At 51.0% G+C, this 15217-nt stretch overlaps 1 protein-coding gene across 3 annotated transcripts in view; it reads left to right on the top strand.

The window, feature by feature from the left end:
* NOS1 (nitric oxide synthase 1) overlaps nucleotides 1-15217 on the top strand; it is a 141164-nt gene that overhangs the window by 46054 nt on the left and 79893 nt on the right. Inside the window, exon 1 of one of the 3 annotated variants that reach the window (XM_065568304.1) lies at nucleotides 1650-2071. The exons of 1 other annotated variant lie outside the window; for it this stretch is intronic. The gene's annotated coding sequence lies outside the window, so the exon portion shown is untranslated. Of the gene's footprint in view, nucleotides 1-1649; nucleotides 2072-15217 lie in introns of those variants that run through there. One more of the 3 variants, XM_024108100.3, reaches the window with a different exon arrangement.

Raw genomic sequence — 15217 nt, 5'->3', positions numbered from 1 at the left:
CCCTGTGCAGAAATCGGCAACCTCTGGCCTAGCACTGTCCGGCTGTCCACTAGGCCAAGCTCAACCTGGGGGTCACTCAGCTGAAATCATGGTGGATGAGCTGGGCCAATTGGCTGTTTTAAATATTCATGTTGATCTGTCAATCCCCCTCCCACCCCCACTCCTTAAATTTGTGTTCCAGGCAGGTTTCCCTGCTGAGTGTATTTGAGCAGATGCCTTTGGATAGCTTACTATTAAATTAGTCCTTCCTGCATCCAACTGGAGATAATTATGTTTTCATTAGCCTGGGATGATGTATTACATCTTGATGGAACAGGCATGCCAGAAAACAAGAGAGGTGGAACTGGGCTTTTTCTTTTGAACTGACTGACACAGCTAGCTCGACTTTTCCACTTTCCCAGGCTGGGTGTGCTTAATTAGCCTATTATTTTTTTTTCTCCCCCTTTCTTCATCGGCTAAATGCTCTGACATCTCCCAGGCTCACGCGGGTGTGGTGGTTGCTTTTTTAAATCAACGGTGGAAAGTTTTCTAATTGAATTACCTGGGATGCGGCTACTTAAAAGGGCAACTAGACAATCCGCCACTGGGCACTCCGTCTACCCAGTCCTTGGCTGCCCTTTTTACACACAGGAAACCCAGGGTCCAGGTTTCCCATGGGAAGGGTTGGCACATGCAAATCAAGAGAGCAGGCCCTTAGATCCAGGTGTCTTGTTTTAAGCAGGTGAACGGTGAACTCTTGAAGAACAGATTTTTGATCTATTCTGTGTGGTGGTGTTGCCATAGAAATGGGAGCCGTTGCAAAGACAGGATCATGTCAAACCTGTGTCTACACGGTGCTTTATCAGGAGCAGTTAATGCTCCACCAAGGGAGGAGAGCTAAAGCTAGGCAGACAGTCCTAGCTCTCTCCTTGCTAGAGCTCTGTGTCTTGGTTCTTACGTACAGAAATATATTCCATTGAGAAAAAAAAATGCTCTACTGTCCCGCTCCCTACAATCCAAGCCTTCCTCCATCCTGAGCGCAGGCATTTTAGTGGCCGAGACTTTTGGCCTTGCTTTTCAGACGGGGCTCCTTTCCTCACCATGGTCCGCGTGGGGGCAGTGGCAGAAGGAGGCATAAAACTCCCAAACCATTGTGTGTCTTGTAGCCCCCCTGAACCATCCCCTCGCCCAACCCTTCCCTTTGGACAGAGGTGGCTGCAGGGGGATGTGGGAAGAGACCCTGCAGGATGCAGACGCAGGGCCAGGCAAATATTTGTTTCAATACCGGTGCGAATGAGAGGAGCCTGGTTCCAGCTCTGGGGTCCATCCTCTACAAATCTAGACCCTGGGGGACTTACTGGGGGGAGATGGCGTGTGCGGAAAGACAGACGATGCTCCAGGCAGCGCTGGGGCTGGGGCTGTGGGTCTGGCACCAACCCAGCTGCAAAGTTCCATAGGTGACTGTATAGGAGCTATACTGGGCGAGGGGGGGGGCATCTGTGTACACCCCCCGCCTCCTTTTCCCGAGCAAGTGCGGGCTGGCAGGTCCTTGGCTGGAGCCCCCTTGGCTTTGGGAGAGGTGCCTGCCGGATGAAGCAGGCTGCAAAGTGCCTGTCAACAAGCGGGGGGAGGGCTTAGCTCTCCACTGGGGTGGTTAGTATTTGGCCCCCTGCTCCAGTGGACCCCCCCCCCGAGCCGCCCAGACGGCTCTATAAGAGGTGGAGGGGGCTGCGCACACACAGCCTGGCCTCTCCAAGGAGGGCTGCAGCCTCTCACTCCCCACCCCTCAAAACCCCTGCTTGGACGTCCGAGCGCAGTCCTTTCCGCCATGCTAGGAGCAAGGAGGCACGTTCAGGAATAAATTCCGCGTTGAGCTCAGCGCCGGGGCTCGGTCCCTACCTCTTGCCGCTGCTTTTCATCTCCCCGCGCAGAGCCGCCCGGTGCTTGCAGGGGAGGGGAGAGAGGAGACGGGGGGGCTGGGACCGACTACTTATTCCTCACTCGGCGCGGGAGAGCGGAGCGGGCGGCTCAGTTGCTGGGGGACGGGGGGACGCCACCTCGGCCAGCCACAGGCGGCTCCTCTCGCGGAAAGGTAAGTCCATGGAGCTGAGCGTCTGCGCTCGCCTAGAAGGCGGCCAGAGCAGCGGGCTGGCGACGGCTTTTGTGCTTAAACCAGGACCCGGAACCGGGGAGGCTGCAAGGCACCCGGCGTGACCTCTGGGCGCGCTGGGGGGACCTCCGCCTCTGGGCACGTTTGCCCCTTCTAAGGCCAAGCAGCAACCCTGCTTGTGGCCGATCTGCAGCGGGAGGAAGCCAGGCCGTCCGACGAGGCACAGGCAGAGCCGTTGGGTTTGGCCGGCGTTTCCCTAGCAAACTTTGCAGCTACTTTTCAGTTTGTTCGGAAGCGCGCGCGTGTCCTTGTGGGTCTGTCTGTGTGCCTCTAATACACACAGCTGCACTGACAACTGGTCAACAACAATAGTGGAGGGGAAGGTGTGCTCGCCCGGGGGCAGGTAGAGATCGTCCTGTTCGGCACTTTAAGAAGGTCTATAACATGCGTATCCGGGGCGCGTACACACCTCTGTCAAATGTGCGCCGAATAGGCGAGATGGTGACATTTTCACATAGAACTTCGCTGTCCGCATGACGCCGATGCGGGTTCAGCGTTGGGTACTTGGCGCAAACCGAAGCGGCAGGAGCGAACAAGTTGTAGGGAAGGGGGATTTTTATCCCCAGTCGAATAAATGCGGGGAAGCTTTGTTACAAGCCCGCCGGTTCTCGTGTTTGCCAGTCGCCCCCGAATTTCCTAGCTTCTCTTCCCGTTCACACGCTGGAAGGCGAAGGCATTTCGGAGCGAGGAAAGCGGGTGACGGATTCACGTTTCCCAAGCTGTGCACCGGGGGCACTTGTGGGAAGTGGGAGAAGGGGTTAAGCGAAGGGTTGGCCGCGCAGAGGACGAGGGCGCGAGCTGGAAAACCAGCGGGGCTGTATTTCAGAGCTTGGCTTCCCTCTGAAACTTTGTCTTTGCTCCCAGCCCTTTCCCAGGCGCTGCTGGAAAGCCCCTCCGCTTTGGTTGGGGGGGGGGGGATTCGCCAAGGGAAAGCCGGGAGCAGGCACCCCCCGGCCTGGTCTCTCCAGGTCTCTGGCCTCTCCCGGCGCAGGTGTCTTTTCCTGGCGGTTCTAGAGCGCATGGAAAAGCAAATGCGCTGCAGGGAACCCCCGCAGCTCTCAGGGCCGCACATCTCCCCCGGCTGGGGTGACTGTAAAGCGGCCTGGCTGTGGCGGGTAACCCCCTGGCAGGCAGGTCTGGCCCGTGCCAGGTTAGATCCGTGCCAGCCACAGCGACCCCGCGGCTGTTTTGGCTTCAGAGGCTCCTGCTTTTTCTCCCGAGTCTCGCCAGGACGCGCTCTCTTCCCCGCACCGAGCGGGGGGAGTGTGCCCGCGGGGCTAGGGAAACTCTGCCCCGGGGCAAGAGGGCCGGGGCTGCTCGGCGGAGAGCGGCCGTGTACAGAGCTCCCCGGAGCCCTGGGCTGGGACAGGGGCGCTGGGGGGCAGAGAGCGGGGCTAGCCCTGAAACGGCGGCTGGCACCGGCTTCACTTCGCGCGGGACCTTGGGCCGCTCCTGTTCTAGTTTGACGTTGTTTGAAGATTAGCCGGGCTAGCTGAAGCCGGGGGTATTAATATGTGCATTGTCCTTAGCTGCTCCAGCCCCCTGCCCGGCCGGGGGCAGATCCCTGCCACCCCCGGGGGGGAGAAGCCAGCGGCAGCCCAGCCGGAGACAGGGCCGGGGGCTGCGAGTTTTGCTCTCCGGGAATTAACACCCATCGGATGGCCGAGCTGTTGCGGTAACTCTGATCAGGTGTAGCAGGGCCCTGAGAACCAGCAACAAAAACCAGGCTCCGGGCGGGACCGTCCCCGGCTGAAAAAGAAGAAACCGCCGCCCGCGGCCTTTCCAGCGTGTCCGGCCTTCCCCGGCTCGCTCTGCAGAGGTGCGCGGATACCTGGGGGCGAATGCCTCCATAGAGCCGGGTCCCCTCCCTGCCACCCTCTCTCCGAAACGCCCTAAGGCCGGGGGAGACCGGGGGAGCTAGAAAGAGCATCTGGCAACCACGGGAGTCATTGGACAACGCCCGGAGTGATCCGAACCCACCCGAGCTGCCCCGGCGAGCATCCGCCCCAGATTCGCATCTGCCCGAGAGCTCCGGGGCAGCCGCTGCCCGCCCGTGGCTCCTGCTCACGTTTTACCTAAACGAGTCTTCAGAAGTTTTGAAGGTTTGTTTTTTTTTAAAGCTTTTCAGGCCCCGGAAATGCACCCAGCTCGGCCACTGCAACCAGCCCTGGGCCCCCCCGCCGCGTTGCATAGTATTCCCCGCTCCGAACCGCTCCAACGAGGAAAGGAGAATCGCTCTGCAGAGCGAACGAGCCAGGGGTGATCAAAGAAAGCCGCTTTTTCATGCTGGGCCGTGCGTGGACGTGCAGCGCCGGGGTTACCGCTGAATAACTAACGCGACTTCCCACCCCGCCCCGCCATCCCCTTCCCGCGCCCTCTCGCTGATGTGTTAAGTCGCTAAAGAGCCTCCCCGGGCCGTGTGTGCGGGCGACGGGCTGCGCCGCTTCTGTCACTTGTGGGGGCCCCGTTGCTCACCCCGCTAGCAAACCCGCCCTGCGAGCCTCTTCCTCTCCGCGCCTGAGCTCCCTCCCGCGGCCCTTGGCTGGCCAGCCCGGGGGCTGCCCTGGGCGAGCTGCCCGGCGGCGGGAACTTTTCCTCACCCCGTTGCAAAAGGAGAGAGTCATTCTCTCCGCGGCAGGGTGTTAAGGGCCGGGGGAAAGGGGACGGCGCGGATCACAGCTCTGGCTTGCAAAGCACGCCAGGGCCAAGGGGGTGTCCTTCAAACCCGCTGCGTGCCCCGTGGAGACCGGCCTGTGCTCAGCCGGCTCCGATCCCCTGCAGCAAGCGAGTCCCGCTGCTCCCGGGGTAGCAGGTTCGGAGCCCAGCCTGGAGCAGGCACCGGCTCGGAGTGGGCAGCCCCGGGATCTGTCCATGGTGCTGATGCCGGGCTAAGGCCTTTCCGGGCACAATCTCCTCTGCCTGCCAGAGGCACCTGCTCGCCGGATTCCCGGCCCAGGCGGCGGGTGAGTTCAGAGCCAAGCATGGGTGATGACAGCGGCTCCGGGCGGGCGGGCGCCCACCGAAACACACCCCGGCTTTGCCTGCGAGCGCCACACTCCAGGGAATCTCTGCTCGAGCCATGTGCACCGGCGGGGTTTCCTTCCAGCGCTCCGGCGCTCGCTCGGAAACGCCAAGGCGGTTACAAGCTGTAAACCGTTTTCTCAGCTCCTCTGCAAAAGGGTCTAGGCCTCGATCAGAACCAGGCATGTACCGCCGGTCTCCCCTGTTGCCACCGCTCCTGGCTGCTTGCTCTAAGAGCTAACCCGGGAGTCCAACCTCAGGTGCGCTCCCGTAAAGCGGAGTCAACGCGTTTAGGAGGCTGCGGGTCTCCCGTTCTCTGAATCCGACTTCAGTCCGGTCCCGCTTCGCCGCCTGGTGTCTGCCGCTGCCCTTTGGGCCAGGCTCTTTGCCCGGTCCAGTACAATGCCAGGTCCCTTTTCCCTCCCATGCCCAGGCTGGCCCACCCCCGTCCGGGACCTGTCCTCCAGCCTAGAGCGCAATTCGGAGCCCCATTCGAACGGCCCAGAACTCGACCAAAAACCCGGGGTTTGGGTGCTGTCCGTTAGGGGAGGCAAACTTCAGATCCGGATCTCGATTCAGATTTTGACCCCCGTCCCCCCCATAACCTGGGGTGTCCACACCTAGAGAGGAGACGGAGCAAAATCCTCGGTAATTTCTCGTCCGACCTGATGCCCGCTCCATTCTGCTTCAAGTTAAAGGCTAGAAAAGGAGGGGCAGAGAATGTGCCTCGTCAAGGAAACGGGGGGGGGGGTTCATTTCTTTACTTGTTTGGCTCCAGGAAATTGGAAAGCAATTTTTATCTTTGAAAAAAAAATGTAATTTGTTCCCGCAAGACTCAAACGGGACGTGCCCCACTTGCCGTGCATCTCGTGTGACTCCGAGCAGGGCTGTGTGGAGCGGCTAAACATCAGCGGCCTGGAGCCAACGCGCGGGGGTTGCTATGTACCGCGTTTGTTAACAAATAACACGGGCAGATGCGCCGTAACGACTGGAATAGCCCCGGGGTCAGATCCGTGTCGGTGCAAGTCACCGTCGCTCCGTTCAAGTCAATGGAGCTACACGGATTTACACCATCGGAAGATCTTTGCTTAACTGGATGCTCTTGAATATATAGCTCGGTGCATTCATTGCCTTCCTGTGCTTTCCAGTTCAAATCCTGTCAGGCCACTGGGTAATTATGTACCAAATCCCTGAAGGTCTGATCCCCCTCCCCTTGAAGTTAATGGAAAGAGAGACGCTCATTGGTTTCAAGGGGAGCAGAATCAGCTCCTGGCTGTGAATGGAGCTGTACGGATGTGTGGGAGATAAAAGGGGGACTTGGAAAGGCACAAAGGCAATGAACTGCCAAAATCCATCTGCCTTTCAATGACAGTGGAGGCCTGAATGCCATTTGTGCCTTAGAAATCCCCCACACACACAGGCACACACCCAGGCAGGGTCCCTGTCCCCAAAGAATTTACAACCTATGTTTAGCTATAACATCCTAGTGGTAACCTATTTGAGGATCTGATCCTATAAGCTGTTGTGGTTTTTTTTTTTTGCTAAGGCGTCTGTATTTGCATTTCAGGTCAGTAGTGGATCTGTATAAAGGCTCAGGAAATCTGCCTAAATGTTTAAATCAGTGACTGAAAACTATGTATAGTAACGGATAAGTCATGTGCGCTTGGCTTGCATACATTAACATTTACCTTTCCTGAGTAAGGAGAATATTGTTCAATACCTCCACAATAAGTCCATGCTGGGAGCCGGATCTGTACAGAAACCGTGACTGTGGTATTCTGCTCATGCCTGGATACAATAACTGTGGCATCAAAACAAATTGATGTGGATTATCTGGTCACTCATGTATGTCCATAAATAAACATGTTCTGGCCTAAAAATAGAGAGATCCATAAGCCAGTGCCTTTGCTGAAACTAAGGGAGTGTGTGTTTGCTCGCATCAGCCTGTTTCAAATGAATTTCACAGCACAATGTGTACAGTACCTGAACCAATGTACTCTTGTGTTAATCTCATCCGGTTGAACGTCACCATACACGGTAGCTGTAAAGCAAGCAGTGCTAAGGACCACTATGACAATGTATTCATGTTCGGCATTTGTGTGGGACTGGATGTAGCATGGATGTAGATTTGGATGCACCTGTTATGAGAGATACAAACCGTTTATAGATGCAGTACACCTCTACCCCGATATAACGCGACCTGATATAACATGATTTCGGATATAACGCGGTAAAGCGCTCCGGGGGGCGGGGCTGTGCACTCCGGCGGATCAAAGCAAGTTCGAGATAACGCGGTTTCACTTATAACGCGGTAAGATTTTTTGGCTCCAGAGGACAGCATTATATCGGGGTAGAGGTGTACTTGCGTATCTGAGTATTGCATATATAAGAAATCTATATATATTTAGCCTAATACTTTGCCTTTCTATATCCCCTTTTATCTGAGGATCTCAAAGCACTCTACAAACAATTAATTGGGCTTCATAACTCCATGTATTATCCCCATTGCATAGACAACTAGGCCCATGTTTTCAGAGGTGCTAAGACCCTGCAACTCTTATTAACTTGTGATGGGAGTCTGTGAATGCTCCGAGACTTTTAAAATTGAATCCCCCCAAAACTGAGGCATCCAAAAATTAGTGGACCCTTGAAAATATGGGTTAGTGGTTAGGGTTAGGATTAGGTTAACCCTAACCCTGGCCAGGTTTATGGAGAAAAGGTGAGATTGGAATTCTGGGCTCTTCAGCGCCTCTGCCTCTCTCAATGGTGGTGTAAAAACATCTCCCTGAGTAGATCCACAGGGCACAAATTGGCCCCGATTGAAGAGTTCATCTGCTTCTGCTCTTTATTTGGCCCCTCCCTCCAGTGTACAATAGCCTTCGGTTTGCAGGATCCGGCTTATTTCCGCATCAACCAGAAGTGATGACACAAGTGCAGGATTATGCCATCCGGCCAGGGAGTAAGTATCCAGAACAGATACGCTCTGAGGGCCCAATCCTGCCTCTCTCGCTCAGGTTGAGTTGTAACTTTCTTGGGGCTTGATTCTGCGCTCTGCATCCAGCACTCAGTACAAATGTTTTCACGCCCCACAGTGGGTGCGGGATCAGGCCATTGCAGACTAGGCTGGTTGAAACCATTGGGGCGACTCACTAGGTCAGGCACTACTCAGCATGAGCGAGGAGTTTGTTGTCCAAAACGCCTTTCCACCAGAAGACTGACACTCAGGAACAGAAGTCTGGACGGGACCTTATAGGTCATAGAGTCCAGACCTCATAGTCCTAGAGTCGTGGCTCTCAAACTCTTTTACTGGTGACCCCTTTCACACAGGAAACCTTTGAATGTGACTCCCTTTATAAATTAAAAACACTTTTTCATATATTTAACACCATTATAAATGCTGGAGGCAAAGCGGGGTCTGGGGTGGAGGTTGACAACTTGCAAACCTCCATGTAATAACCTCACAACCCCCTGAGGGATCCTGGCCCCCAGTTTGAGAACCCCTGTCCTAGAGGGACCTCCAGGGTAATAGAATCTATTCTCCAGGTTTTGCAGGCAACACGGCCATATGGTCTTGTTCATAAACTCATCAAGATCCATCTCCAAACTACTGACAACCTCTTTTACTTTTAAACCTCCGCTAACCAAGAAAAGGGAACAAAACCCCAAACTGCCCCCCAAACACCCCACCCCCAAACCCCCACAAACAAAAACCCTTCCCCCCCAGCAGAACTTTGAGCCTGTAAAGGGAATTGCCAGAGACGCCATATAATTCACTGGGGATTTTGCTATTGATTTTGCATGGAAGACATTCAGGTACTACAGGGATGGATGGCGTATAAACCCCTAAGATAAAAGAAACTGAGATTCTGGGCCTAAATCATCGCTGCTCTGCACCTTGCACCATCATTTGCACGAGTGAAAAGTAGGAGCATAAGGCGACTGGATCCAAATGGCAGCACCGCACCCCCACTCTCCACTGGTGTAAGTGATGACTCAAGGTGAAAGGCAATGGTGAAGCTGGCCCCCTGCTTTTATGCCCATGTCCCTAGATATCGAAGTAGTGATGTTGGGTGGGAACAGGCGAACATGAGCATTTGGAGGAATTCTCTCCAAATGGAATGCTTCCATAAGGAACTGGCAGCAAATCTTGAATGCCACTCTGTCTTGAGAAACGACTGCGCTTCAAACCAAGACACCATAACTCCTGCCAGGAGAAGCTTGACGTTTTCATGAGGATTTTAAATAGTGATATGAGTCATTCTTTCTAAAAGTCTGGAACAATGAAGTTTATTATCATTTTCTGTCTTAATTAGGCTGCTTCTCTCTCAGGCTTGTTATATTAGGAACATTTAACAGGGAGCTAGGAAGATTTCTGAGAGTCAGCAGTAGAAAGAATGTAAGAGAGTCTGGGCTTCTGTGAAATTAGTCCGAAGCTTTATCCCTGGAACATCTTAAGTTGCAATTCCTGCCATTGACTTTATTGCTTCTGCCTGGCTGGCTGCATTAGAGCGATTAAAGTTTGAGCCAACCTGCTGCAACTTAAACCTCTATTAAAATGGAAACAAGTTTTCTTTATTGTGCCTTGATTGGATTTCAAAGCCATATATCAAGTTACATTTTCTCATTTATTTCCCATCCATCTCTTGTACTTTTGGTAAGAGTCGTGGACAAACTGTTGTCATATCCGCTTAGATCCATTTGTCAAATAGGAACCTCCGATAAAATTCCATTCCCCTCGGGAAATTGATATCAACGAAATTTATGTTCTACAGATGGGCCCATACCTAATAAGAGCTTTAATTTTGCTTGTGGATGGGGTGGAATTGACTATTTTAGCCAAAAATAGTTTCAATATCACATTTCAGATGCAAAACAGAAAACAAACAAACACTGTAGGAAACAGTGAAATGGAAGTGGCGATCTTCAATATCACATTTCAGATGCAACCCCCCCCCAACCCACTTATGAAATGGAAGCGGCAATCATGTTATTGAAATATGTTTAGCCCTGGAACTCTAAAAAAGCTGTTTCCATCATCAACATAGTTGTCTTGGCAACATTAAAATTTATTTCTCTCAATCTGCTTAGACAGCTGCAGGTTATTTCACTATATTTCAAACAAACTCCAATGGCACTTTATATATAGGATCCAATCTTGCTTCCGTTGAAGGTCAGAGCCTAATGTGATGGGCACTACCACTGATTGTACTGGGAATGTGCAGGAATGCTGTACAGATGAAATACAATTGGCTGATATTACAAGACTTGTTGGTTTCCTGGACTTGGCATTACTTTGTCATGGAATGCACTGAGCGAGGATGATTCAGATAAATATGAAACCATGTCCTAGTAATTGAACAAATGTACATTTGTTCACACTGAAGAAATACTGTATCACTTGGATTCAGTTCAACTATATTGGGATGAGGAAACATGTACTGCTTTAATTTCATGAAAACAAAGCCCTGATTAGAGACTAACGTGTTCTCTTAGGAAACGAACACAGATTTATTTATATCAGAAAGTAGGCAACAGTTTTATTAACTCCTTTCCTGCTGGTGGCCATTCTGTATACATCCATAATGAATACGCACTGGCTGTACTGCTAAATACATCAGGCTAAGCATCTTAGGGTGACCAGACAGCAAATGTGAAAAATCAGGATGGGGTGGGGGGAATAGGAGCCTATATAAGAAAAAGACCCAAAAATCAGGACTGTCCGTATAAAATCAGGACATCTGGTCACTCTAAAGCATCTGGACTGGGCACTTGACTTCTCATTGGGATGAACAGGAGAAGAATCCTTCTCATCCCACAAACAGGCTGGGGAATGGCAACACTGCTTACTGCCCCAGTGATTGCCAGGGGCTCCCTGGCCCTAGATCTCCCCACCTCTCCCTCCATGGGGGCGAAGGACCAAATGTTGTACGTAGTGGTAGACACTCCATGCCTCCCCCTGCATGTGGCTGCCCAGACAGCTGCCACCGATCTGAGCATAGGGTACACGCTGCAGTCTCTTTCTCCTCTACTCTATGCAGCAGAACCACACCAGTTACATTACCAGCAAGCCCCCCAAACCTATAGAGGAATGGGCAAGAGTTGTCCCCTAGGATTACATCCTACCATCCTTCCTTAGGCACAACTTCCACTGAAATCGGTGGGAGCTAAGAACTGAAGGATCCAGTGATTTCAGTGGGACGTTAAATGGTGACAGTAGCATATTGGGTGTGGTGGAGGTACAGCAAGGAAAGAGTTAAAATGTACTGCTACAGTCTGCATGGCCTGGCTAGGTAAATGAGAGTGGTCCCACCAAATACTGGGATGGTCACTGGCAGAAAAGTAATAGCCGGGTATCAGTAAGCACAGAGCGCTGGCAACGGCAAATAAAATAATTTCATTTACCTGTAGGTGCAAGTCAGCCTTACAAAATAGTCAGGAAAATCTACCAGCCCAGACACACGATTTACTTTCCTCCCCTTTACTCCATTGACCATAACGACATGCATAATGTTCTACTTGCCCGTCAAAGAAATATTCCCCTGTTCTATGTGGATTTTTGCAAGGCTGGGGTAGATGGATATTTGGGATTGTCACAGAAATAAAATCAGGCGAGCAAAAAGGCCTGGGTACCGTCTAGCTATATCACTGCAATTGTTTGAAAGGGAATGGCGTTCCGTGCAAAGCAGTTGGCAAGAGTACAGAGGACTGTCAGTGAATCATCTCAGTGCTCCATTTCCAGGTCCACAAACGCAGGTTTACAGTCGCTGTGCATATGTTGCATCCCATTGCTCTTCATCAGATTCACTGACGCTCCATGGGTTGTAAAAATTAAACCGGCATAAATCTATCCGCTCCGGGGCTCTTTGTCTGACCATATAAATCCCAGGAAAACTGATTGAAACAAGACAATAGTGTGCATTTAAAGTTGGCACATAAAAATGTAAGCCGTTAATATAGCCAAGATGTATGAGGGAGAGGACTCAATTGATTTTCTGAAGGCCTGGGTAAAGTAAGTGTCATTCCTGAGGGCAGGTGTGTAATGTGTGTATACTTCTGGTAGCCTGGAACTGATGGCTGGCGTAGTTAGGGGACTGTATATTACCACATAAGATTTATTTGCCTCCTGTCTTGCTTTTAAATAAAATCAGCCAATTAACATACGTGCTGGATTTTATTACTTGGAATTGTATCTGGCGACTCTAAAAGCTTTTCTTATCAGTTTTTGTGGGATTTGGGGTTTCTTAAACCTGTTTTGATTTTTATGCCTCACCAACTATTAGCTCTTACCCAGGGCCCGATTCTGCCACCGTCAACCATGCTGACTGCGTGCTTGGTCTCCGAATAATCCCATTGAAATCAAAGGGACTGCGCAGGGGGTAATGTACAGCTCGGTGGGAGTGAGTGGATCAGAATCCAGCCCAGGGTTAATCCCTTTCAGCAAAGGTTCTGAAAGCACGTCACAAATCATGAAACCTTGCAACACCTTTGTGAAGCGGGTTGATACTGTTACCCCCATTTTACACACAGGGAAGGAAACCGAAGCAGAGAGGTGAACTGATTTTGTCCATGGTCATGAAGGGCAGCCAGTAAGAGAATGCAAGAGTGCCGGTTCCCAATCCCTTCTTGTTCGTACCGTTGGCTGCCTAACCTGGAACCCCTGGAGTGTCAGCGTATTGATTTTGGGTCTCACTAGACCACAGTAATGTGTGTCTGTTGCCAAGTCTGCATCCTACAGCACAGCCCAGCCATTGCTATGCTATCAATAGCAGCAATTCTTTCTGAGGGGGTTGCAGCATGTGTGTGTGAGTGAGTGCGTGTTGCCATTCAATGGATGTACTCTTAGGTATTTCTGTGACTGCCATTACTTAATGTTGGAGCAGCTCACTCTGTCCAACGTTTTTATCATCACACCACCCTGGGGAGGCAGGGCAGTGCTATTCTCCCCATTTTACAGATGTGGAACTGAGGCCCAGCGAGACTAAGTGATTGATTTACGCAAGATCACATAGGCAGCCTGTGGCAAAGCATGGAATAAAGCCTGGGTCTCCCAGATCCTAGGCTAGTGTACTAGTTAAACTGGTCCTCTTTCATATGGAAATGAGAAGAGGATCATCCATCAATGCGGCATAGGTTTACTGCATTCAACGGCAAATCTGGCTCACCGTATTCATGTGAGTAACATCAATGGGAGTAAGCAGGATTTGATCCCTAATAAATTTAATGCTATGTTAACTGGTTCAATGAATCGATGCTTTTAGATTCATTGATCACAGATGATGTATTTTTGCTTGTACTAATAATTCTCCCAAAGATAACTAATGTGGGCACCATTTTGCCATCCCATTAGGACTGTACTGCATCTCTCCCTTGCTTTCCATTAGGGGAACACTTCAGCTTTGGTCCAAAATTTGTCCTCGCCGTTCATAAAAGGAGATCTGCAGAAGTTGTGAAAGATCATAGGACCTGCTTGTGCAGGGAGCCAACAAACGCAATACGGAAGCTCGGTTTAGTGAGAATACACTTCAGATAGAATACTGATGTCTCCTTTTCCCTGCTGTCCCCTCTGCCTGGAACCCCCTTCCTGTCCCAGTCCTGCATGCCTCCATTTAAAAGTTTATAAACAACTCTTTGCACTCAGATGGCACTGTTTTAACTTCCAAGCACTTTGCAAACCTTACTATGACTCTGTTAGACAGGTCAACATATCCTCATTGTAGCGAGGGGGAAACGGAGGCACAGAGTAATCACTTGTGTGACCTTGTACTCACAGACAATATCTGATCCAATCAGCGCTGAAAAACCCTTGTCCTCTCATCTTTGTGCTGGAAGGTTGGAAGGGATCCTTACTCCTTATTTCCATCCAACTCCTCCTCTTTCTGGAAGGGCTTTGCCCCAACCGATCTTCCTTAAGTTTGGGGGGGCATGTAAGGATAATATTTAAATGTTAAATTTAAAAAAATCTTGGGTTTAGGGGCAAATATGCAAAGCGGGGTATGCAAAATAACATTGGTCTAAATTCTGCTTCATTGTACGCATGCAACTTCCTGGCCTGTTTTCCGTCACGGAAAGCCATTGCCATCTGATGCACACTCAGGAGTCTCTCTGAAATGTAACTGGGGCCCACAGATCAGCTCCTGGTGGGAAAGTGTTTGAATCACACAAGGCATCCTTGTAGCTGGGTCTCTGAGGCCTCTCTGCTGAAACTGCAAGGTGCAGGGGTGTCAAGGGCTGAGTGGGTCACAGAAACTGAATTGGCTTCTAATCTTTAGCCGGGGGCCCCTCTGGGAAGGTCTGGGGCATGTTACTGGGACAACGCTGAGCAGGACCTGTGCTGAGTCCATGGCATCCCAGCAATCTGGCACCTTCCACAAACTAATTTCTCAAAGGATGTTGACCTCCTTTGTAAAGTGCTCTAAGATTTACGGGTGAAAAGCTCTATATAAGAGCTAGGCCTGAGTATTGTTTGTTACAAACAAAGGATTAGATTCAAATGCTTTACTAAGGAGGAAATTACCTGAGTTCTGCAGCACGTAGAATCTGAAGGATCTTGTGAGCTCTGTGCACAAGTGTAGCTAATGCATGAAACAAGCGGCACTGCCTGGACCTCTGGAGTTGTTCCTTAGGCTTCCCTCTTGGAGCATTTGCCTGGAATCGGTGTTTCTTATTGCTACCTCTGACTTCTCCCTGAAAACATGTCTCAGCTGATTGACATGTGATGGCCTCTAATGGGCTCTTGTGTGTCTAGGAAAACATTTATAATGGGCATGTGTTGACAAGCAGATTCTTAGATTGAGAGCTTGGCCCCTCATTCCCCAAGCACTATGTAGGTGGCACAATCTGCGCTCTCTAGCTTCCCTATAATGGCACCTTCTGGGCTTTTAGGAGGGACATTGACTAGGCAGGAGAAGACTCAGAGGGACAGAAGGGGGTGATTCTAATATTTGTTTACAGCCAGGAGACACTCCACTGAATTGGACAGAGTTGCATCTGTATAAAACGAGCATGAGTGAGATCAGAATCCAGCCTAAGGTGTCTGTATAGAGATCG

Source organism: Chrysemys picta, chromosome 15 (assembly GCF_011386835.1).
Source record: "Chrysemys picta bellii isolate R12L10 chromosome 15, ASM1138683v2, whole genome shotgun sequence".
Taxonomy (NCBI): domain Eukaryota; kingdom Metazoa; phylum Chordata; order Testudines; family Emydidae; genus Chrysemys; species Chrysemys picta.
This window is presented reverse-complemented; position numbering and strand designations above follow the sequence as displayed.